The sequence below is a fragment of the Bombina bombina genome, chromosome 5 (assembly GCF_027579735.1).
Source record: "Bombina bombina isolate aBomBom1 chromosome 5, aBomBom1.pri, whole genome shotgun sequence".
In the NCBI taxonomy this organism is placed as follows: domain Eukaryota; kingdom Metazoa; phylum Chordata; class Amphibia; order Anura; family Bombinatoridae; genus Bombina; species Bombina bombina.
In genome coordinates, this window is record NC_069503.1 from 925,420,624 (window position 1) to 925,447,311 (window position 26,688).

A 26,688-nucleotide genomic window follows, 5' to 3' on the forward strand; every position below is an offset into this window, starting at 1 on the left:
CAGGCTGGGACACTGTTTTCTTTTATTACAAGAGCAGAGAGCACGCTACTAACAGGGGCCTGCTAGGCAGCAATCATTGGGGAAATAGGAGCTGGTGGGTGTTGTTGTGTACTCATCCAGGGAGGTTTTTACAGCCAAACATGTCTTTAATCTATCAGTCTACAAAGTAAAATACTTTTCTCTTCACTGGTTTGGCCTCCCCTTAGCCTCCAAGTACGGTGCTACCGGCACTTGAGACAGCACAGACACGAACAGCGACAGGGATAATTTACAGTCAGAAAACTGAGAAGGTAAGGGAGGCAGGGGGGCTATGTCAGTACACATTTTATTCTATAATGCTGAAATAAGTTAGGCACAGGGGAACTTATTATATAAGTAACATTTTACAAGACTCTGTAATGTAGTTATTTGAATAAATATTTCACTTCATTGAATTACTTTTCATTTAATTATTAATAAGGGGCCAAATAACAACAAAAAAATATTGGCACTGCATTGCTCTTCTTTTAGCCTGGTTTTAAATCAAGTCTTTGCAGCACCCATCTATGTTAAGGTCAATTGGGCAGAGATAACCTCTAGAAAACTCTGTAATGTCCAATTTACACTTCAAGCTCAATTACTAATACATTTGAAGAAATGTGTGTAAAATAATATAAAGAATTTAAGGAAATTATGCTAAGTTGCTAACCATTATTAACAGCACTTTGGTATTAATTATAATATTTTATTAGGGCCATAAATCATAAATTGTTTGAATGTGTAATGCTTTTATATACAGTATATATAGTGTGTATATATATATATATATAATTTCTATTTGTGTCTTTGTGTGTGTGTGTGTATATATATATATATATATATATATATATACACTCACACATGCTTATTTTAGATAAAGTTATCATAAAAATTCTGTATTTAACATCCCTATTCATGATTTCCTTGGTGTTTCACTTCCTTTGTATTTTTAACTGTTAAATATATAATTTCAGAGGGGTGGGGGTGTCATAGATGTACCTGGGCTACTGAACTGTACTTGTCACCTGGGCCAAACCTTGCCAGCCTCCACTGGTACATGTACGTTCCTGAGGTTAAAGGGACAGTTTACTCAAAAATGTTCTCACCTTTAATTTGTTCCCAATGATCCACTTTACCTGCTGAAGTGTATTAAATTGTTTACAAATAAATTAAAATATTTGTGTTTATGGGTGTTTGTAGCTGCGTGAATGTATGTGTATATGTGTGTATATATATTTGTGTTGATCGGCGCCTATGTCTGAGTGTGTGCGCATGCAATTGTATATATTTGTGTTGATTGGTGTCTGTCTCTGCATGTAAGGATATTTTGTGTATGTTTGTGCATGAGTGGATGTATGTGTGTTTATGGCTGTCTGTATCTTTGTATGTGTATTTTGTGTGTGTGTTCAGTCTATACATAGACTGGACACACACACAAAATACCCATACATGCACATGAATACAGACAGCCATAAACACACATACATCCACTCATGCACACACACAAAATATCCATCCATACAGATGTTTAAAAAAAAAAAAAATTGCCGGGGGGGGGGCCTTCTTGGATTCTTGCACCGGGGCCCTGAGATTTCTAGTTACGCCTCTGCCCTTACACTACCTGATCGATACAACATCATACCTGATGTTTTAAAGCACGTTATTCCAAACAATTTAGGAATGTTAGGTGATTTATGCCCTTTATGGATTAAAACCAGACTCTGCATCAACTATGTAATTTTCTATGGGAGTTTTGCCATGGATCCCTCTCCGGCATGCCACAGTCCAGGTGTTAGTCCCCTTGAAACAACTTTTCCATCACTATTGTGGCCAGAAAGAGTCCCTGTTGGTTTTAAAGTTCGCCTGCCTATTAAAGTCTATGGCGGTTCGCCCGGTTCGCATTAACCTAACTCGCGTTAAATTCAGTTGTGTATAAGTGAACTTGTAATACGTGCACTACTTCCAATGTGCACAAAGAGCCGCAACAGTTAGCGCTCCGCTCGTAATCTAGCCCTAAATGTGCAACTGCCCTGCAGACTAATCCCTAAGGTGCTGTTTTACAGTTGTTCAGCACTCAGAGCAATGGATTCTATTGACACTGTGAAAGGAATAAAATACTGAGATTGCTGTCATTCAAACACTGACATTAGCGCTGTGGAATCTGTTGCCGCTCTACAAATAACCAATAATAATAATCTCTGAACTCTGAAAACCACAAAAATAGATGCCAATAGCCATTTGTTTTGCTTCTGTTCCAATTACTGATCTTGTATCCTATAACACAGTGAGCCAGGCTGCTTTTGCTTTTCCCATAGCATTGAGCATTGTTCCTCCACTTATCCCAGCAATGACTAACTGAGAGTATTCACAACAGATAGCATCTAGCTTCCCTTTGTAGTTTTACAAGAGAGACAACTGTAAAGAACATAAGATGGGATCCTTATAGCTTCTATTTCCTGATTTGCTTTATTTAGCAGTAGTTCCTGTCAAATTTTTGGTTGCTACTGAAATATCTACTAGTGACCTATCACAGTCTCAGCGTGAGTCATAACTGCTATAACTACACCTTAGATTAACCACCCTCATCCCCTTACTTGCTAGCTAAGGGATTAACAAATCCAGTCTTTTGGGAATGATTCACCTTTGTTTAGAAAGGGAAATGCTAATAATTCTGGCATGTTAAAGCACTGGGGTTGAGTATCCATGTTGTAGTCTAGTCCATTGCTGCATTTTGAATAACATTGATGGAAACAACATATGTTACCCATTTATTGCTTTTTAAGTGTTCTATCACAGAATACTTTAGACTGATAATTATATATATTATAAGTCTGTAATTTTGTCTCTCACTCACAGGAGCAGCTATATATATGTATATATATATCACCTGTGTTCTGTTTGCTCTCAGTGTGTAAAAATACACATCCCCTTTCTACTTCTATTGTCAGCTGTTAAAGGAACATTAAACACAAAATACATTCTAAAAGCATAGTATTGAGGTTATTTCCCACCTTCCTCTAGTTATGGGTGCAGTCATTTCACTGCATTCCAGTGCTGAAGTGTTTGCAGATGTGCTACAACTCTCTTTCAGATACCTGCAGTTCTAAGTTTCATTATTAGTGGAGGAATCATGAAATGTATTTAGCTTTTAGTGTCCCCTTTAAGATGAAAGAAATGTGGTGAAATTGTTGATGTGGTTCAAAATGTAGTGCAAATAATATTTTTATTCTATGTCCCATTTCTGACATTATTATTATTTTATTATTCTACTTATATAGTTAATATTATTTTATTATTCTACTGTTATAGATCTTATTGATATAAGTAATTCTCATGCACAAAAAAAAGGGATATTCCAGTCAAAATAGGAAACCACATGGGTGCATTTCAGTATTGAACACAAGTAATTTTGTGATATAAATGCATTTGCAAAAATGCTTCTAATAAAAGCTATAGCTGTTTCAAAAGTGTATTTAAGTATGCACCGTGCACCAGCATTTTAAACACAGCACTTGCTCAGAGAGCCTAAGGTGCTTGTACCATCTGGTAATGACTCAATGTATTAATTGCTGACATGATACAAGCTCCACTGATGATCTAAGCCAGTGATTTTTAACCTTTTTTTTTGCCGTGGCACACTTTTTTACATTAAAAAATCATGTGGCACACCACCATCCCAAATTTTAAAAAAAAATCACACATTGTAGCCTAATACAGCATATATATATACACATACACACAAACACACACATACTGTATGTATTGTGCTGTTATGCCATGCCTCCTACAAACTACCCCTGCACTGGGAGTAAAAAACAAGCAAAGTTTAAAAAATATGTCACACTGTTGTCAGATCCGTGGCACACCTGAGGATCTCTCACGGCACACTAGTGTGCCACGGCACACTGGTTGAAAAACACTGATCTAAGCAGCTGCATTTTTTTAAATGTGGGTGCAGTGAAAATATCTAGCTATGTTTCACATGCGCATGCAGAGAAAATGTTAGCACTAAAACAGTGATAACTCTTAATAGAAGCATTTTTGCCAATACAGGTTTATTGAAAATATGTTTCTATACAAAGATGCAACAAATCTATGTGCATTTATATTTTGACTGGAACGTCCCTTTAAGGGCAGCTGACACATTTGAGATTTATTGTTGGTACAGTAATGAATTGGGGTGCTAATGTGAAACACTATTATACAGAAGCCATATTATGATTATTACTATTAATATTTATAAAAACCTTACACATTTTATAACAGTTGCTGGTGTAGTTGTGCAACACATAATTGTCAGTAATGGTTTCTGTACGATTATACTGGGGCTGCTGTAAGAATAATAAACCACATTTTTATTAATGTATATGCTGTAAGAATAATAAGCCACATTTTTATTAATGTATATGCTGTAAGAATAATAAACCACATTTTTATTAATGTATATGCTGTAAGAATAATAAACCACATTTTTATTAATGTATATGCTGTAAGAATAATAAACCACATTTTTATTAATGTATATGCTGTAAGAATAATAAACCACATTTTTATTAATGTATATGCTGTAAGAATAATAAACCGCATTACATATATATACATTAATAAAAATGTGGTTTATTATTCTTACAGCATATACATTAATAAAAATGTGGTTTATTATTCTTACAGCATATACATTAATAAAAATGTGGTTTATTATTCTTACAGCATATACATTAATAAAAATGTGGTTTATTATTCTTACAGCATATACATTAATAAAAATGTGGTTTATTATTCTTACAGCATATACATTAATAAAAATGTGGTTTATTATTCTTACAGCAGCCCCAGTATAATTGTACAGCAATTCTTTTCTACATTATCTCTACAAGGAAGCTGTTAACAATATGTGCACTAGAGGAACAGAGAACAAGGAATGTAAGGGGTTAAAGGGACAGTCTACTCCAGAATTGTTATTGTTTATATAGATTGAAAATCCCTTTATTACCCATTCCCCAGTTTTGCATAACCAACACGGTTATATTAATATACTTTTTACCTCTGTGATCACCTTGTATCTAAGCCTCTACAGACAGCCCCCTTATTTCAGTTCTTTTGACAGACTTGAATTTTAGCCAATCAGTGCTGACTCATAAATAACTCCAGGGGAATGAGCACAATGTTATCTATATGGCACACATTAAACTAACTGTGAAAAACTGTCAAAATGAGATAAAAAGTGGTTTCAATGTCTTAGAAATCAGTTTATGAGCCTACATAGGTTAACCTTTCAACAAGAACACCAAGAGAACAAAGAAAATTAAATTAGAAAGTTGTTTAAAATTGCATGCCCTCTCTGCTTTCCCAGTAGAAATATGTGCACTGGTGGAACAAGGATTGTAAGGGGTTAAGGAGCTGCATAATTTGCTTATCTAGTAGCATTATACATGGCATGCACTTCTGAGCCTGAGGATATGCCTGACTTAGTGCGAAGATTTGTTTTAAAATAGCCCTTTTCCTCTAATCAGCATCCAGCATAGTTAAAGCTATAAACAATTTGAGCTATATGCTGTGTTTATTCACCAGAGCAAACAGACTTAATTTCTTTATATAGGAAAACTCATCTGATTTAAAACATAGAACTGACTTCCTGAGGATTACATGGACTTTGCAATACAAACAACACATCATTATTTCCTTGCTATGGTTAAATCAGTCATTTTACCTTTTAAAATATCTATTGTGTGCAATTAATACTATATACCGTATATAATACTACTATACAATGTTTTAGTTTAGATTTGTTCTACTTAGAGTGCATCTGAAACAAACAATACAGACCCATAAAACAGATAAGAACAAGAGAGGAACGAAACATATATAAATATTAATAGCAGCAAAGTCCACAATAAAGTAATTGTTTAAAGGGACACTGAACCCAAATTTTTTCTTTCGTAATTCAGATAGAGCATGCAATTTTAAGCAACTTTCTAATTTACTCCTATTATCAACTTTTCTTCATTCTCTTGCTATCTTTATTTGAAAAAAGAATGCATCTAAGCTTTTTTTGGCTCAGTACTCTGGACAGCACTTTTTTATTGGTGGATGAATTTATCCACCAATCAGCAGGAACAACCCAGGTTGCTCACTAAAAATGGGCCGGCATCTACACTTACATTCTTGCATTTCAAATAAAGATACCAAGAGAATGAATACAATTTGATAATAGGAGTAAATTAAAAAGTTGCTTAAAATTTTATGCTCTATCTAAATCACGAAAGAAAAAAATTGGGTTCAGTGTCCCTTTAAATAAGTGTTTAAACAGTTCCCTAATAAATAGGGTAAATACCGGGTGAGACATAAAAATGTATGATTATTTATATGCTGTTCATGAATATCTGTAAAGTGATGGGGCCTATCTATCAAGCTCCGAAAGGAGCTTGACGGCCCGTGTTTCTGGCGAGTCTTCAGACTCGCCAGAAACAGCAGTTATGAAGCAGCAATCACAAAGACCGCTGCTCCATAACCCTGTCCGTCTGCTCTGAGCAGGCGGACAGGAATCGCCACAATTCAACACGATCGAGTACGATCGGGTTGATTGACACCCCCTGCTTTCGGCCGATTGGCCGTGAGTCTACAGGGAGCGGCGTTGCACCAGCAGCTCTTGTGAGCTGCTGGTGCAATGCTGAATACGGAGAGTGTATTGATCTCCGCATTCAGCGAGGTCTTGCGGACCTGATCCGCAGTGTCGGATCAGGTCAGCAAGACGTTTCATAAATAGAGGCCATGGTATGATGTTAAAATAACAAGTTATACTTTTACAGGTAGTTGTTCTAAATAGTTATTAAATACATGTATAAATTTTGAATTTGATATAATATAGATTTTTTTAAAATCATGTATATAAGGGTCTAAATGTGAATGATTAAACTATGGGTTGTTAGTTCCACACCCACTACCAGATATCAGTAGTGTTCTATGTTGTTTGAATACATAGGGTTAATTTTCATAGCACTTTTCTTTTAGCTTAATCAGGAGATGCTGCTAATCATTTAAATAGATGCTCCATATGTTAGGCATTAGTCTATGATTACGGTCAGGGAGACAGAAACTGGTCAGACTATGTTCTGCCTTGAATTTTAACTGCATATCCTGTTGTTTTAACCTGGAATAATGCTCCGTTTTTGACTTTCCAAGGCTTTCTGTTGGAACTCTTCATTAATACAGACCCATACTGCACCCAAACACACACACATTTAAAGCTGACTACACTTATGCTACACTCACAGTAGACAGACACAATCTACACATGCATTATATTTGTTGATGTGTGCTGCCCCCTTCAGTTGTAATATGGAAGGATTAGAAGTACTGTGTATATATATATATATATATATATATATATATATATATATATATATATATATATATATACATACATAGTGCACATTCGTTCTGAAAAGAAAGCAAAAAATATTAATTTTGCTATTTGTTGCATTCTATATGCCTGCTCAGAGGGTAGTCTATTTAAAAAAAAAAATACAAACCCCAAACCTAAAATTACACAAAATAAAAAAAATGTAAAATTACAGAAAAAAATAAACAAAGCTATCCAAAATAAAGAATGTAAACCTAAACTAATACCCTATATAACCCCATAATACCCCATAATCTAATACTAAACTACCAATTGCATTGCCCTAAGTTAAACAGCTCTTTTACCTAAGCAAATTACCAATTACCCCCTAATAGTAAACCCCCCACCCACCAAACCCCCCAAAATAAAAAAAAATAACACTAAAAAAAACCCTAAACTACTCATTGCCCCATAAGGGGCATTTGTGTGGGCATTGCTCTTAAAAGGGCATTCAGCTCTTTAACTGCCCTAAAAAGGGCAATCAGCTCTTTTCCAGCCCCAAAAAAACCCTAATCTTAAAAAAAGCCACCCCAAAACAAAAAAAAAACCGTAAGACTAAGCCCCAAATAGGTACTTCCAGGTAGCTCTATCATCTTTTATCTTCATCCAGGAACGAAGGCAGCGTTGAGCGGCAGTGCAGAGCTGTCTTCCCCGGTGCGTGGATCCTCAGCGGCGGTCCTCAGTGGCGGTGGTACTCGGCGGCATGGAGACTCCTCTTTATCCGATGTCCGTCGTACACTGATGATTGAATGCAAGGTACCGCAATCAATTTTGGGGTACCTTGTATTCCTATTAGCTGAAATCTTATAATCAGCCAATAGGATTAGAGCTACTGAAATATTATTGGCTGTTCAAATCAGCCAATAAGATTTCAGTAGTTCTCATCCTATTGGCTGATTTACAAATTTCAGCCAATAGGAATGCCAGGTACCCCAATAAATATGGGGTACCTTGCATTCAATCTTCAGTGTGAGACGGATGATCACATGAAGAGGAGCCTCCATGCTGTTGAGGACTGCCGCCGTTGAGGACCACCGCTGAGTATCCTCGTATCAGGGAAGCCAGCTCCGCACCTCCGCACCTCCGCACCTTTACTCCATGCTGCCTTTGCTCCGGATGAAGATAGAAGATGATGGAGCCGCCTGGAAGAAAACCTTCTCCGCTGGACTTCAGGAACGGTGAGTACCTATTGGGGGCTTAGTGTTAGGATTTAATTTTTTATTTTTGGGGGTTTTATTATTTTTAAGATTAGGAATTTAATGGGCCAGAAAAGAGATGATTGCCCTTTTAAGGGCAATGCCCATACAAATGCCCCTTTAGGGGCAATGGGTTGTTTAGGTTTTTTTAGTGTTAGTTTTTTTAATTTAGGTGGTTTGGTGGGTGGGGTTAGGGGGGATTTAGTAATTTTTAAATGTAAAAGAGCTTTTAACTTAGGGCATGCCCTACAAATGGCCCTTTAAAGGGCTTTTGGTACTTTAGTTTAGGGGCTGTTTTTATTTTGGGGGGCTTTTTTATTTTCATAGGGATTAGGGTTAAAAAAATATTTTTGATAATTTTGTTTATTTTTTTCTGTAATTTTAGAGTTTTTTATTTTTTGTAATTTTAGAGGTTTTTTTGTAATTTAATGTTAGGTTTTATTTATGTGTAACTTAGTATTGGGGTTAATTAAGGGGGTGTTAAGTTAGGGGGCTTAGTAATTAAATTAGTTATTGCATTGTGGGGGGTTGGCGGTTTAGAAGTTAATAGGTTAATTAGGTTTATTGTGATGTGGGGGTTTGGTGGTTTAGGGGTTAATAGGTTAATTAGGTTTATTGTGATGTGGTGGGTTAGCGGTTTAGGGGTTAATAGGTTAATTAGGTTTATTGCGATGTGGGGGGTTGGCAGATAAGGGGTTATTATTTTAATTATGTTATTTGCGGATTAGGGGTTAATTACTTTATTATTTTGCGATGTGGGGGTTGGCGGTTTTGGTGTTTGTTAATACTTCATGCGAGAGGATATTTTTTTTGTTATACTTCATGCGGGCGGGAACATGTTTTTTATTTATTTCTTGTGGGCGGTTACATGTTTTTTCGGTAATTCATGCGGTTGCATATTTTTTTTAAGGCTTCAGGTTTGCCTACGCTGCATCCAGATGGATTCCGAAAACGACAAGGTGTTTTTTTTTTACTTCGTGCTGGCGGTTACGTGTTTTTTTATCTATTTCTTGCGGGTGGTTAAATGTTTTTTCGTTATTTCGTGCGGGCTATTGCGTGCTTTTTTTTTTTTAAGGCTTTGGGTTTGCCTACGCTGCATCCAGGTGGATTCCGAAAATGTCAGGTGTTTTTTTTTTTGTTACACTTCGTGCGGGCAGGTACATGTTTTTTTAATCTATTTCTTGCGGGCAGTTACATGTTTTTTCGTTATTTTGAGCGGGCAGTTGCGTGTTTTTCTTTAAGGCTTTGGGTTTGCCTACGCTGCATCCCGGTGGATTCCGAAAATGGCAGGGTGGTGAAAGAATCCACACCCTGCCATTTTCACAATCCACCAGTATGCAGCTTCGCATCATTCTTTTGGCTTCTGGCACAGCCAACATTCCTTTGAGGATGCATGTGCAACTAGCGATGGCGACGGATGCGTTACAAATGCAATTATAGTATAGATGAAGGAATCACGATATGAATTAATAAATGAATTTATGAACAAACAAATTTCGTTCATACATTCGTTCATATGAGAAGTACAATCGGGAGAAAAGCCAATCACAAGAGCCCAGAATTGATTGATAAGTTAAGCATCCTGTCAGTGTAAAACCTGACAGTAAGAGTGATGTGTGTAATTTCTCAGCCAATCCTGACTTCCCATTTGTTGGGCTTAAAACACACATTTACACCCCTGCGTGAGCTAGCTCTGATCAGAACAATTTTTAGATTTAGTTTGTGAGCTTGGTTAATATATTTACGCCTATGACCCAAGACTGAGAGTGACTCTTGTCATCTTGACTCTGAGGGGCCGAATTTATGAAGCTCTCTGGGCTGCTGAGATTCTATAAGAATGCTCGCTAGTACTTCTATTTCCCTGGTGAAAATATCTAAAGCCCCTCGCTAAGGGGCGTATACTGCATTTTCGTATCGGGAGGAGATGTATATATTTCAAAAGTGCACAATAAAATTTGTAATCTAAAAATAATACAAAAATAATAATTTAACTATTCACATACAAATATGCAGGGAAAAATTGTATTGTGAAGGTGAATCAAAAATCGTAAAAAAATTCTTCAATTAAAAATCGTATTTCATCAAAAATGTAAAATTTGTATGTAAATTGCACAGGAATAAATCGTATTAAATATGCACAGCGTATATCGTAATTTAAGTACACTGGATGTGCAAAAAAAAAAAAAAATACCATAGAAATTCACACTTACTAGTACAAAATACAAATCACAATTGTTGTTTTTGCGAAAAATGGGTTGAACAAATCCCAGTGTAATTCTGTAAAGTTTTTTTCACTGCAGATCTCACAGTTTTTTCTTGCCAGTTAGAAGGTGGCCAGCTTTACTCAAAACACTCAAAATACTTAATACCAGGGGTGGGCAGACTTTTGTAAGGCAAGGGCTACCTCAAATATTATTCCAAGTGACGTGATCACCTAACTAAAAAAACACACACCAGTCTTGATAATAATACTGACAATAATGTATTTATTAAAAAACACAAAGAATAGTACATCACACACTGTGTAAAGCTGTTCCCGGGTACTACACAAACCCTGAAATAGTAATCCTAAGGTGAAAAGAAACAGCAGCACTCCAAACTGTAACTATAACATAATCTTTCACAGATTTATTTGCAGTATCAGCAAAAACAGCAACTTTGTGGGCTATGCTACATGCCCCTACTTACTCATGCTAATATAATGTATTTATTGTTAGAACATTTCAAAATGCAACAAAAACTCAATAAGTCAGATATTTTAATGTGAAAACATGAAAGTTCCTTATAAAGTTGTTGAAGAAGAAGACTTGCACTGCATACTGTCTGCTAATTTGGAGTATATCGGTGTATAATTGCTAACCGCTACTCTTGCACAGGATTCTAAGTGGTCATCTGTGAGCCGGGAACGATAGTTTGATTTACTCATATTCATAGTTGAAAATGTAGACTTGGACAGGTAGGTAGAGCCAAAAAATAATGTTAAATTAAATGCAACTTTTTTTTAAATTGGGATACTTTTCTTTGTCCATTAGATTCCAAAAGTGAGGTTCCGAACTGTGTGCTTTTAAAATTATGTCATTTTGAAGGAAAACTTAATTTTCATCGATAGATAAAGAAAACATATTATTCACACTTGTAGTGATGTCTTCTACATCAACATTGCCAAACGGGTAACACATGAAAGAAACAATTGGTTCTAGTCTGGTATATTCTTGAAAACGTTTCTTGAATTCAGAATAAAGAGTCATTATTTCCTTATGATGTTTATCTTTGTTTAATGATCTTCCATTTTTTGACAATTCATCAGACATATTTTTGATATGTTTCAGTTCATCCTTCATCAACTGGGAAGATATCAGCTTTAACTTGTTTTTGAAAGTATGAACATATCCAATCATTTCAGCTATTGTTTTGTTTCTTCCTTGCAATTGTAAGTTTAATTTGTTCAGATGGTGAGTTATGTCGTCAACGAAAGCTAAATCCATCAACCAAGCATCGTCACTAAGTTCAACGTATGTTTCACCTTTTGATTCTAAGAAAACTTTTACCTCTTGTAATAGCTCCCTGAATCTTTATAAAAATATGCTCTGACTTAACCAACGTACATCTGCATGATATAACAATTCTCCATATTCAGATTCGTTTTCTTCTAGTTGAGCACAAAACATTCTCCTCTGCAGACTGTTTCCTCGAATGGAGTTTACAATTTTCATGCAGATCCCCATAATATGACGCATATTCAAAATTTTACAACAGAGGGCCTGCTGATGAATGATGCAATGAAATACAAAAGGAAATCCGGAAAGTCATCGTCTCTGGTACACATAGCCCAAAAACCATTGACTGACCCAGTCATTGATCGTGCTTCATCAGTTGTCATGGATGCAAGTTTATAAATTGGAATATTTTTCTCCTCTATATATTGTTTGAGAGTGCAGTAAACATCTTCACCTCGTGTTTTCTTCTTTAGAGGTAATATTGTTAATAAATCTTCTTTTGCACTCATATCATTAAAGACTATTCTTAGAAAAATACAGAGCTGAGAAATATCAATTATGTCAGTAGATTCATCAAATAACAGGGAAAAACAATTGCAGTTAGTGATTTTTTCTGTCAGTTGTTCAACCAGATCAGAATTCATAAGTTCTGTATGACGCGTGACAGTTCTACGTGAAAGTTACACATCTTTAATTGTGGAAATCATTTCTGTTTTGTTTTTGAATTAATTAAATAACGAATCGCTGGCTTCCAGGAATGCTTCATTTATTATTTCTCCATCTGCGAAAGGTTTCTTATGCTTTACCAGCACATTACTCACACAAAACAATTCAACTGTTACAGCCTTAGATATAATATTGGGATTAATGAAAAATGATTGTTGGGCAGTTAATTTGGACTTAAACTGCCTTACCTTTTGTTTGCGTAATTCGCTGTTTAATGGATAATCTTTATCAAAACTTTCATGCATGCTTTTAAAATGTCTTTCAACATTTCCTTTTTTTGGAAGTGCCACACTTGCATGGCATAAAAGACATGAACATTTTGCATTCACCATTGTGAAGAAAAACTCTTCTTCCCCATTTTATATTAAAATTGTATGTCTTTCGTTTCTTTGCACTTGTTTTTGACATTGCACTCTTTTAAAATGTACCGTACTCCTCAGTGTACTACTGTACTGGCAAGATAGCTTTGAGGTGCGCAGACGGGGAACAAAGTAAATTTTCAAAACATAGACAAGGACCTGCTGGCTGAAAATTGTATTTTTAATAACAATAGGACCTGCTGGCTGAAAATTGTATTTCAGTGGACATAGACATAAAATAGGGGACTTGTGATGTGCTCGATTATTACTCAATGCTGGTCCTCCAATAGAGATCACACTCAACACACAGACCCAGATCAAAGCAGTTCAGTGGACACACAATTCAATAGGGGACTCGTTATGTGCAGAGTCACTAAACAACCACCATTCCGGCTCTCATCTGATCCACTCTGTCATTTAAAGCAAAGTTTTACTTATTTTTTTTCTACATCACATGATTCCCCATCATTGGTCAGCTTGTATGTCATTCATTTTGCATTCACTGCACTTGTAGCAGCCTTCAGTCCCTCCCTTTCCTTTCATGCTTCCCTTTACTCCACATTACATAAATACTCTTATTAAAACTATTTTATCATTTTAGCACTATGACACTTTGCCCAAACTTGAGGAGAAGGTAAGGCACAAAACTAATACAGACATTGAGGTCTTTTATGGCTCACCTACAATACCAGCAGTGAACAAGCAGCTAAACCGGGAGTGGGTGTGGACACTGACTGGAATTCTATCTGAGGAGTGTGTGGTCTGACAGTGTAAATCTGACAGTGCTGTATAGCAGACGAACGTAAGCAGATTCAACTTTACATAGAATCTGCTTATGTCCATCTGCTATACAGCACTGTCAGATTCAAGCACTGCAGGCCAAACACTCCGTCCTCAGATTCCAAGTCAGTGTCCACACCCACTCCCGCTGTAACCCTTTGCCTCCCAGAGCTCTGTTTACAAGGGGTTACTGTTACTAAGATCGTTATTGTTCATGTTACTTTGAACGTTGGAGTTTCCTACCTTCTGCATAACTTATCCCTGACTACAGGCTCTGGGATGATTGTGCCCTCCAGCATGCGGCAATACCTTCCTTACTCCTTTTGCAATACAGCTCCTCTAACTTATGACCAATCCGTGGTATATGTTCCGCTTACTTTTCTGCAAGCTACCACACTCATTCCGCTTACCCCTCTGCAGGGTATCATTATTATTTGGCTCATTCCTCTGTGAATTTCCGTTATCCCCTAATCCAGTGTTGCGCTACCGGCTCCTTTTGCTTCCATGTAAGGCGCTGCTGGGTGTAAGCTCGAGTGGGCAGCCAATCAGCCCATAGCAGTAGAAAAATATACCAGCAGTCAGAGACAAGCCCATAATGAAGGTGGGGGTCTGTTCTCTGCCAATCAGAAACTTCTTGTCTCTATCTATTGAAGATATGAGTCCTGCGTGCTGATAGGCCACATGTCTGCATAAGTAAGAGATAGATTTCTCACACATCTACGGTGGTGAAATCTTTCTCTTACTATGCAGGCTTTGAAAATCAAGGCGGTCACCTCCAAATTCACCTACGGTCCACGTTTTGCCCACCCCTGCTTAATACCCTAATAGAAAAACACATGCAGGCGAAAATAGAAGCGATTGTAAGATGCTATACGCAGAAAGCAGCGTAATGTGATTTATATATTGGCTGCAGGATTTTTACACCCCTGCTAACTTTGCTTTATGGAGCTGTGTCCCGTTCCAGCAAGATCCCTTACTTTGTATAGGAGCCACCTCGCAACTCACAGGGACTGGACTCTTTTTTACAATAACCGCCTCACGGCAGCCCCACGTCTGATCTGGTGAGGCTTAGAGAATTACTTTATTACATGCAGGGCTTGTTTCGTGCTTGCAAACTGATAAATATGCTGTTTTAAGCAATTTTGTTTATTGACTGCTTCCAATGGCTCGTTATACCTCAATATCGGCAGCCGGACTCCGTTAATCGATAAATTATACCAGGTTTCCAATGAAAGTGCAAACCATTAATACACTGTACACTGTAGTAGGCTGTCAATACATTGAGAAATATTACACCCAGCTCAGCTAGGTGTAAATGTGGAAAAATGAGCTTTTTGAGGCCTGTTTCTCATTGAAATTGCAAATCCTGCAAACATTTATGAGTGTTTCAATGTAGAAATAAGATTATATATGCAACATTTATTGGTCCTATGTATATCAATATTTGCATCTATGTTTTCATTGAAATATCAATATGTACGTATGTACATTAGTGATGTCGTGAATTGTTCACCGGCGAATAGTTCCCGGCGAACATAGCTTGTTCGCGTTTGCCGTGGCGGGCGAACATATGCGATGTTCGATCCGCCCCATATTCGTCATCATTGAGTAAACTTTGACCTTGTATCTCACAGTCTGCAGACACATTCCAGCCAATCAGCAGCAGACACTCCCTCCCAGACCCTCCCAGCTCCTGGACAGCAGCCATTTTAGATTCATTCGGAAGCTGCATTGTTAGTGAGAGGATGGACAGTGTAGCTGCTGGTGATTTTATAGGGAAATTGATAGCTAGGCTAGTGTATTCAGTGTCCATTACAGTCCTGAAGGACTCATCTGATCTCTGCTTTAAGGAAAGCACCCCAAAAAGCCCTTTTTTCCTGTGTAATCTAATTGCAGTTGCTTGCCTGCCAAGCCCACTTGCCCAGTGCCACCACTCATATCTGGTGTAACAGTAGTGTAAATAATTTAAAAAAAAAAAACTTTTTTGACTGTGAAACATCAGTCTGCTAGTGTAATCTAACTGCAGTTGCCTGCCTGCTAGCGTGTGTGCCAGGCCCACTTGCCCAGGGCCACCACTCATATCTGGTGTAACAGTAGTGTAAATAATTTTTAAAACATTTTTTTGTTGTCTGTGAAACATCAGTCTGCTAGTGTAATCTAATTGCAGTTGCCTGCCTGCCAGCGTGTGTGCCAGGCCCACTTGCCCAGTGCCACCACTCATATCTGGTGTAACAGTAGTGTAAATAATTTTAAAAAACCCCACTTTTTTGATTGTGAAACATCAGTCTGCTAGTGTAATCTAATTGCAGTTGCCTGCCAGCGTGTGTACCAGGCCCACTTGCCCATTGCCACCACTCATATCTGGTGTAACAGTAGTGTAAATAATTTAAAAACAAAAAACTTTTTTGACTGTGAAACATCAGTCTGCTAGTGTAACTTTTTTGACTGTGAAACATCAGTCTGCTAGTGTAATCTAATTGCAGTTGCCTGCCTGCTTGCGTGTGTGCCAGGCCCACTTGCCCAGTGCCACCACTCATATCTGGTGTAACAGTAGTGTAAATAATTAAAAAAAAAAACTTTTTTTGACTGTGAAACATCAGTCTGCTTGTGTAATCTAATTGCAGTTGCCAGTCTGCCAGCGTGTGTGCCAGGCTCACAGCGTATACTGTGCCCACTTGCCCATTGCCACCAAACAATATCTGGTGTAACAGTAGTGTAAATTTAAAAAAAAACGACCCAGCATCTTTTTCCATCTCCCGGTTCCTAAAATCCATGCCATATACACGTCCCCTGGCGCCGCAACTGCCTCTGGGAACCTTACCATGGGTCCCAGCCCGCACGTCTTGTAATTCTCTGTCTGGGAAATTATCTATCTATCTATCAAATTTATCTATTTATCTATCAAATCTATCTATATATCTATCGTATCTATCAAATGTATATTGCATCTATTGATCTATCTATCTATCTAATCTATGTATCTATGTATCTATCAAATCTATCTATCTCGTGGTTGTGCAAATGGACTGTTTGTGGTTGTTTGCGGTGCGTTAAACGGGGAGTTTGGTCTGTCACTGTGAACCTTACACTACCTGATCAATACAACATCATAACTGATGTTTTAAGGCACGTTATTCCAAACAATTTAGGAATGTTAGGTAATTTATGCCCTTTATGGATTAAAACCAGACTCTGCATCAACTATGTAATTTTCCGTGGGAGTTTTGCCATGGATCCCACTCCGGCATGCCACAGTCCAGGTGTTTGTCCCCTTGAAACAACTTTTCCATCACTATTGTGGCCAGAAAGAGTCCCTGTGGGTTTTAAAATTCGCCTGCCTATTGAGGTCAATGGCGGTTCGCCCAGTTCACCCGTCCGCAAACAGTTGCAGATGTTCGCGTTCGCTGTTCGCGAATGGAAAAAAATTTCAGTTTGCGACATCACTAATGTACATAGAAAAACAGATGCAAGCATATATCTACCTATTCCAAATGCAACCTTAGCCCAGGGATGCTATATATATTGTCAATACATATATAAATATAATTATATCTAATAATAATCTTCGCCTACATGTATATATGTATGATAATTATATATATATCTTTGACCTATATAAATCATATAATTACAATAATTACTTTTAAATGTTATGATAAAGGCTGATATATTTAAATTGAAAAATATTCTAACTACATTCAGTGTCTTTGAATTTCCGATATGTAACTACATATATGTTGAAACTATATTATATCAAAAATAAAAGTCATGAGTAAGTATATACAGGGAGTGCAGAATTATTAGGCAAGTTGTATTTTTGAGGATTAATTTTATTATTGAACAACAACCATGTTCTCAATGAACCCAAAAAACTCATTAATATCAAAGCTGAATATTTTTGGAAGTAGTTTTTAGTTTGTTTTTAGTTTTAGCTATTTTAGGGGGATATCTGTGTGTGCAGGTGACTATTACTGTGCATAATTATTAGGCAACTTAACAAAAAACAAATATATACCCATTTCAATTATTTATTTTTACCAGTGAAACCAATATAACATCTCAACATTCACAAATATACATTTCTGACATTCAAAAACAAAACAAAAACAAATCAGTGACCAATATAGCCACCTTTCTTTGCAAGGACACTCAAAAGCCTGCCATCCATGGATTCTGTCAGTGTTTTGATCTGTTCACCATCAACATTGCGTGCAGCAGCAACCACAGCCTCCCAGACACTGTTCAGAGAGGTGTACTGTTTTCCCTCCTTGTAAATCTCACATTTGATGATGGACCACAGGTTCTCAATGGGGTTCAGATTAGGTGAACAAGGAGGCCATGTCATTAGATTTTCTTCTTTTATACCCTTTCTTGCCAGCCACGCTGTGGAGTACTTGGACGCGTGTGATGGAGCATTGTCCTGCATGAAAATCATGTTTTTCTTGAAGGATGCAGACTTCTTCCTGTACCACTGCTTGAAGAAGGTGTCTTCCAGAAACTGGCAGTAGGACTGGGAGTTGAGCTTGACTCCATCCTTAACCCGAAAAGGCCCCACAAGCTCATCTTTGATGATACCAGCCCAAACCAGTACTCCACCTCCACCTTGCTGGCGTCTGAGTCGGACTGGAGCTCTCTGCCCTTTACCAATCCAGCCACGGGCCCATCCATCTGGCCCATCAAGACTCACTCTCATTTCATCAGTCCATAAAACCTTAGAAAAATCAGTCTTGAGATATTTCTTGGCCCAGTCTTGACGTTTCAGCTTGTGTGTCTTGTTCAGTGGTCGTCTTTCAGCCTTTCTTACCTTGGCCATGTCTCTGAGTATTGCACACCTTGTGCTTTTGGGCACTCCAGTGATGTTGCAGCTCTGAAATATGGCCAAACTGGTGGCAAGTGGCATCTTGGCAGCTGCACGCTTGACTTTTCTCAGCTCATGGGCAGTTATTTTGCGCCTTGGTTTTTCCACACGCTTCTTGCGACCCTGTTGACTATTTTGAATGAAACGCTTGATTGTTCGATGATCACGCTTCAGAAGCTTTGCAATTTTAAGAGTGCTGCATCCCTCTGCAAGATATCTCACTATTTTTGACTTTTCTGAGCCTGTCAAGTCCTTCTTTTGACCCATTTTGCCACAGGAAAGGAAGTTGCCTAATAATTATGCACACCTGATATAGGGTGTTGATGTCATTAGACCACACCCCTTCTCATTACAGAGATGCACATCACCAAATATGCTTAATTGGTAGTAGGCTTTCGAGCCTATACAGCTTGGAGTAAGACAACATGCATAAAGAGGATGATGTGGTCAAAATACTAATTTGCCTAATAATTCTGCACTCCCTGTACTTACAAACTGCTCATTAAATTAAGTATTAGATGAGTTGAAGATAAGCCCACCCCCCACATGTTATTCATTGCAATCACCAGTTTCACATATGTTAACTAGCCTAACCTCAGAACAGATATTTCAAAATGAAGGATGAGAGAGAAGCTGAGAATGGTGAAGGTAGACAGCGTAGGCCTGACATCCCTAGAGTGAGGCTGGATATAGAATCCCTGAATGAGCAGCAGGTGTTTGAAAGTTTCAGGCTCACCAGGGAGCAAAAATATCAGTTATATGCCCTGTTGCAAGACAGGCTGCAAAGCCAGGGCTATTCAAGCAGGACTGTCCCTGGAATGACCAAATTACTAGAGGAAATACATTTTTTGGCTTCTGGATCATTTCAGGTGACAGAGGGCATTGTAACTGGGGTGCATAAGTCCACCTTTTCCAAACATTTGTCACAAGTGCTTGATGGACTTTAAGACAAATGCAGGAATTTAATCCCCCCCCCCCCACTTCACCCAGAGGTTGGCATGATGTTAAGAGGGACTTTTTTCTTTTAGGTGACAAACCCAATGTCTTTGTGGTCATTGATTGCACTCACATTGGCCTGAGGAATCGCAAGCACTTTCACTCATTAAATGTGCAGCTTATATGCAATGCAAACATGCGTATATTAAATGTTGTGGCAGGGTTCCCAGGAGGTAGCCATGATGCCTATATCCTGAGGAATTCTGGTGTGTGCAGATTGTTTGAGACAAATCAAATGCCTTCATGTGTCCAATGTTTGTCATTTTTCCGTTTCATTGCTTTATTATCCTTTATGTATGTTTCTAAAGGGGTGTAATTGTTTAAATAAAATGTTAATGATTTCAAAAGATCAATATTAACTATGTCATAGTAAGACATATGCATAAAATTATTTTATGTTGTATATTGCTTTATTTAAAAATGTGTGTTTATATATATATATATATATATATATATGCATTCATATTTCAGCTGATTCTGCATATCCCCTTAAAAAATGGATTTGGACACCATTGAAGGAGAACTAGGTTGCTTGATATGCTCCTGTGTGTGTGTGTGTGTGTGTGTGTATATATATATATATATATATATATATATATATATATATATATATATATATATATATATATATATATATATATATATATATATGTTGTATGCAAAAGTTTAGGCACCTCTGACAATTTCCATGATTTTCATTTATAGTTAATTGAGTGTTTGGATCAGCAACTTTGATCTATCAAATAACTGAAGGACAAAGTAATATTTCAGTAGTGAAATGAGGTTTATTGGTTTAATGAAATTAGACAGGTGCATACATTTGGGCACCCTTGTCATTTTGTTGATTTGAATACATGTAACTACCTAACACTGATTAATTGGAACACACAATTGGTTTGGTGAGCCCATTAAGCCTTGAACTTCATAGCCAGGTACATTCAATCATGAGAAACGGTATTTAAGGTGGCCAATTGCAAGTTGTTGTTCTCTTATATCTCTTCTGAAGAGTTGCAACATGGGGGCCTCAAAACAACTCTCAAATGACCTGAAAACAAAGATCGTTCAACATTATGGTTTAGGGGAAGGCTACAAAAGCTATAGTAGAGATTAAAGCTGACAGTGTCCACTGTGAGGAAATGCAAGACCACAGGCACAGTTCTTGTTAAGGCCAGAAGCAGCAGGCCAAGTAAAATATCGGAGAGGCAAAGGCAAAGGATTGTGAGAACGGTCAAAAACAGCCCACAGTCCCCCTCCAAAGACCTACAACATCATCTTGCTGTATATGGTGTCACTATGCATCGTTCAACAATTCAGTGCACTTTGCACAAGGAGAAGCTGTATGGGAAAGTGATGCGGAAGAAGCCTTTTTTCCACACACGCCATGAACAGAGTCGCTTGAGGTAAGCAAATGCACATTTGGACAAGCCAGCTTCATTTTAGAAGAAGGTGCTGTGGACTGATGAAACAAAGATTGAGTTATGCATGGCGGGAAAACAACACAGCATTCCAAGACAAACATTTGCTACCCACAGTAAAATTTGGTGGAGGTTCCATCATGCTATGGGGCTGTGTGGCCAGTGCCGGTACTGGGAATCTTGTTAAAGTTGACGGTCGCATGGATTCCACTCAATATCTGTAATGCTCGTGGCATACTCCTCTATCAGACCAAACTCAACCAGTAGTCTTGTTATCCCGACGTCGAACCGAAATGATAGGGTAACCGGCACTCACCACAGGCAGGACAGTCCTCCATGGTAACAGACAGGAAACCAGAGAAGGGTAGTTAAGGGGCAAACCACCAGAAAGGTCAGATAGGCAGGACCTGGCAACAGCAAGGCAGGCCAGAGGCAAACCACTAGGACTGTTCATGCAGGCTGGGTTTGGCAATAGTAAGGCAGTACAGAGGTAAACCACTAGGATGGTCAGACAGGCAGGGTTTGGCAATAGTAAGGCAGTCCATACGTAAACAACTAGGATGGTCAGGCAGGGTTTGGCAACAGTAAGGCAATCCAGGGCAATAGGGGTTAACAGGCAGAGTGGTCAGACAAGCAGAGTTCAGCAGCGGTATATCAATCCAGCAGTTAAACGGTTAACAGGCAGAGTGGTCAAACAAGCAGAGTTCAGCAGCAGTATATCAATCCAGCAGTTAAAGGGTAAACATGCAGAGTGGTCAGACAAGCAAGGGTCTGCAACAATATAACAGTCCAGCATAAAAATCAATAACACCCAGGAGAACAGTAAGTAACACCTATACTTGGGCAGTGATAGGTAGGACTGAAGTTTCTTACAAAGGCGCCGGATTCGCGCCACAGGAGATCCTGACTGGTTCTGAATGGGGAAGCATGTGGCGATGACATCACTGCCACACGCAGAGAAGAGCCGATTCCCCCTAGGCAACGAGCAGAAAGCAGCCGCGTCCCTAGCAACAGTTAGAGCAGCACAGCGCAACATAACCCCCTCTCAAGGGTTCCCTCCGGGAACCAGAGTCAGCCTCAAAGGATGAGCAGCATGGAATCTCGAGACCAAAGATGGAACATGCACATCACGGGCAGGAACCCAGGAACGATCTGCCACAGAATAACCCTTCCAATGTGCCAGATACTGCATTTGTCTGCGCCTGTATCTGGAGTCCAGGATCTTAGCAACCTCATATTCAGGGTCACCAAGGACCAGGAGCAGAGGAGGAGGAGCTTGTAACCGAGTATATCTATTCTTGATGTGAGGTTGAGTAGTGAGATGTGGGAGACTGGGTGTATGCGCAGGGTTTTGGGCAAGGCCACTCTGTAGGCAACAGGAGACAGTCTTTTCAGGACTTTGTAAGAACCAATAAACCTAGACCCCAATTTGTGACAGGGTTGACATAGACGAATATGTAGAGTAGAGACCCAAACACGTTCACCTACTGAAAAGGCACGTACAGAAGCTCTATGTCGATCAGCAAACTTTTTATATCTAGAGATAGCTGAACGTAGCTGAGAGCAAATACATTGCAAATGATTGGCGAGTTCAGTAACATGTTGGTCTGCAGCAGGAACCCCAGTGGAATAAGCAGAAAGAGGGAAGACACGAGGTTGATACTCTGCTGCGGCTTGAAATGGAGAACATCGAAGAGAAGAGTGCCAATGAGTGTTTCTTTCCAGCTCCGCTAGGGGTAACAACTCAGACCAGTTGATATGAAGAGCGTTGAAAAAGGCTCTAAGATAAGCCTCAAGATCCTGGTTTACTCTCTCAGTTAGTCCATTGGTCTGAGGATGGTAGCCAGAAGATAAGGAAACAGTGGTTCCAATCAATTTGCAAAAGGCTCTCCAAAAGGTAGAGATGAATTGTGGACCTCTGTTGGAAACAATATTCACAGGAATGCCATGAAGTCGTACCACATGTAGGAGAAAAAGAGACGATAATTCTTGGGTAGAAGGTCATTTTGTTAGGGGTACAAAATAAGCCAGTCTGGAAAAGCGATCCACCACAACCCAGATAACTGTATGGTGTTCAAAAGGAGAAAGGTCCACAATGAAATCCATTGTTATGTGTGTTCATGGTCATTTGGGAATGGACAATGGTTGGAGCAAGCTGGGAGGCAAGGATCAGGGAGTTTTGTTGGCAGCACAAGTTGTGCAGGCTTTTACATAATCCTGAGCATCAGACTTCATAGTAGGCCACCATATGTGTTGGGAAAGATGCTTAACAGTCCTTGTCAAATCAGGATGTCCTGAGAGCTTACTGCCATGAGCCCAGCACAGTACAGGAGTGCATAGGTTCAGAGGTACAAAAAAGATATTCGATGCCACTAGGGCTTCAGGAAGTTTACTAGACTGGGCACATTGCAGTCTGTGAAGAAGGGCGGTATTCAATTGAGCAACCACACAGGAAGGATGTATGATGTGTTCAATAGGAGCTTCAGAAGAATCACTTGAGTGAGGAAACTGACGGTAAAGGGCATCCACCTTCTTGTTTTTGGTCCCAGGAAGATAAGAGACCACAAAGTTAAAACGGGAAATGAACAAGGCCCACCTGACCTGTAGAGGATTGAGTCGATGAGCAGTCTCTAGGTAAGTCAGATTCTTGTGGTTGGTGAGAATTTAAATGGGATCAACGGTGGCTTCTAACCAATGATACCATTCAGTCAAGGCCATCTTAATGGCTAAGAGTTCATGATTACCTACATGGTAATTCCTCTCTGCAGGAGTAAAGCATTTGGAAAAAAAGGCTACAGGGTGCGACTTGGAGGTTAAAGGTTCCCTTTGGGTTAGATCTGCTCCAACCCCTCTCTCGGAGGCATCAACCTCTAAAGTGAACTGTAGGTCAGGATCAGGATGGCATTGCACAGGGACAGGACAGAAAGCCTTTTTTAGATGAGAGAAGGCATATATGGCCTCAGGGGGCCAGTGTTTACAGTCTTTGTTCCGTTTTGTCAATTTCGTGAGAGGAGCGACTGTTTGAGAAAAGTTCTTTATAAACTTGCAGTAATAATTGGAGAACCCCAAGAATCTCTGCAATTCTTTTAATGAAGTAGGTTGAGGTCACTATAAAACTGCAGTGAGTTTAGCAGGATCCATGGCAAAACTTTCTTGCGAGATGACATAACCAAGGAACTGGATCTAAACTTTGTCAAACTCACATTTTTTTAATTTGGCTACCAAAGAATTGTCTCTGAGACGTTGAAGTACTTGTCTCATGTGCTTATGATGCTCCTCCAGAGTGGAAGAGAAAATAAGGATGTCATCCAGGTAGACGATGACAGTGCAATTGAGGAGGTCACGGAAGACATCGTTGACAAATGCCTGGAATCCTGCAGGGCGTTACACAGCCCAAGGGGCATTATGAGGTATTCATAATGCCCTGATCTCATGTTGAAGGCAGTCTTCCATTCGTCATTGGGGGGTGATTTGAAGCGGGCTGTCCATGCTCGGCAACCATCAAACCTAACTGAACTGGAGATGTTTTGCAAGGAGGAATGGTCCAAAATACCTTCATCCAGAATCCAGACACTCATTACAGACTATAGGAAGCATCTAGAGGCTGTCATTTCTGCTAAAGGAGGCTCTACTAAATATTGATGCAATATTTCTGTTGGGGTGCCCAAATTTATGCACCTGTCTAATTTCGTTTGGATACATATTGCACATTTTCTGTTAATCCAATAAACCTAATTTCACTACTGAAATATTACTTTGTCCTTCAGTTATTTGATAGATCAAAATGAAATTTCTGATCCCAATTATTTATAAATGAAAATCATGGAAATTATCAGGGGTGCCTAAACGTTTGCATACGATTGTATATATATATATATATATATATATATATATATATCACAGACATAACAATGTTGTACTGAGTGCCTTTAAAGGGACAGTCCAAATCCAAATAATCTATTATCAGTGCAGCTGTTATAAATCTCTCTGCTTGAATATAAATATATTTATATACACGTATGTAAAAAGGTTTAAACAATGATAAGATCAGACCAGGAATGTAGTTAGCTTATTTGTAGTTAGCTCATTACGATTTGATTTGTCATCACATTATATATTATAATCATATTTCTTGTTGTTTTAGTACAGATATAATGAAGCACATATCAGAACACGTACTGTAATAGAAAGATGTTTTGGTGTTCTAAAAATGTACTTTCGCTGCCTGGATAGATCAGGGGGGGATCTACAATACAGTCCTGGAAAAAGCAATAAAAATCATAATAGCATGTTGCTGTCTACACAACATGGCACAGGAGCATGGGATGTTAAATTATTTAATTCCACCACCACGGCCCCCAGGTGACATGGATGAGCCTGATGTAATTAATCATCCCCAACCACTTAATGCCCATTTGGAGAGAACTGCAACTATTCAAGATTTCTTTTCAGGTACTTTTGTAGTATTGTAATGAGACCTTTTAGTTATTTATTAATATGTTTTTTAATAATAAACATTTCTTTTCTTTCAATGTTTTGCAGATTGAAGATTGTCATTGTTACAGATTCTCAGAAATGGAATATCACTCCCCTCCCTCCCACACACCCCTCTTACACCCTCTCTCCTCATTCCCATATTTACCAAATTTTCCAAAATAAATGTGTACTTTACTCAAATATAGTCATGATGAATGTTTCTTTATTTCCAGCTATGTACTAATCAATGCATTCATCTTTAAAGGAACCTAAAAATATTTCTTCTCTTATGATTTATGTATAACATATGATTATCTAAAATCTCATTTTACTTCTATTCCAAATATTACTTTGTTCTCTTGGAATCATTTGTTTAAAGAGCAGCAATGCACTCCTAGTTACTAAAAATGAGCACATTGGTGAGCCATGAGAACCAGGATATATATGTTGCCAACAATAAACAGCTCCAACCTAGGTTCTATGCTGCTCCTGATCTAACCTATATAAATCTATCATCAAAGGATACAAATGGCTAGATTACGAGATGTGCGTTATGGTAAAAAAATAGTGTTAAGAGGTCCTAACGCTGCTTTTTTACACCCGCTGCTATTAAGAGTCTTGCAGGTATAGCTGTACCGCACACTTCTTTGGCCTTACCGCAAAACGACTTACGTAAACTTCATAAAGTCTTTCTTCTATGGGACTTCCATAGCGCCGGTATTACGAGTCTGTCCTGGGAAGCCAAAACGTGAGCGGTACACCCTACCCCGTCAAGAGTCCTAATGCATTTAAAAGTCAGTAGTTTTATGATACAACACCGTAACATAAAACTCATAACTAAAGTGCTAAAAAGTACATTAACACCCATAAACTACCTATTAACCCCATAAACCGAGGCTCTCCCGCATCGCAAACACTAAAAGAAATCTTTTAACCCCTAATCTGCCGCTCCGGACACCGCCGCC

General features: G+C 38.5%; 1 long non-coding RNA gene across 1 annotated transcript; it reads left to right on the forward strand.

The window, feature by feature from the left end:
• Positions 1-239: 239 nt before the first annotated feature.
• Positions 240-25,928, forward strand: LOC128659558 (uncharacterized). The gene is made up of 3 exons (XR_008402425.1): positions 240-290; positions 25,392-25,699; positions 25,790-25,928. It is a non-coding gene; the product is annotated as an uncharacterized LOC128659558 (long non-coding RNA).
• The last annotated feature ends 760 nt before the right edge of the window (positions 25,929-26,688 follow it).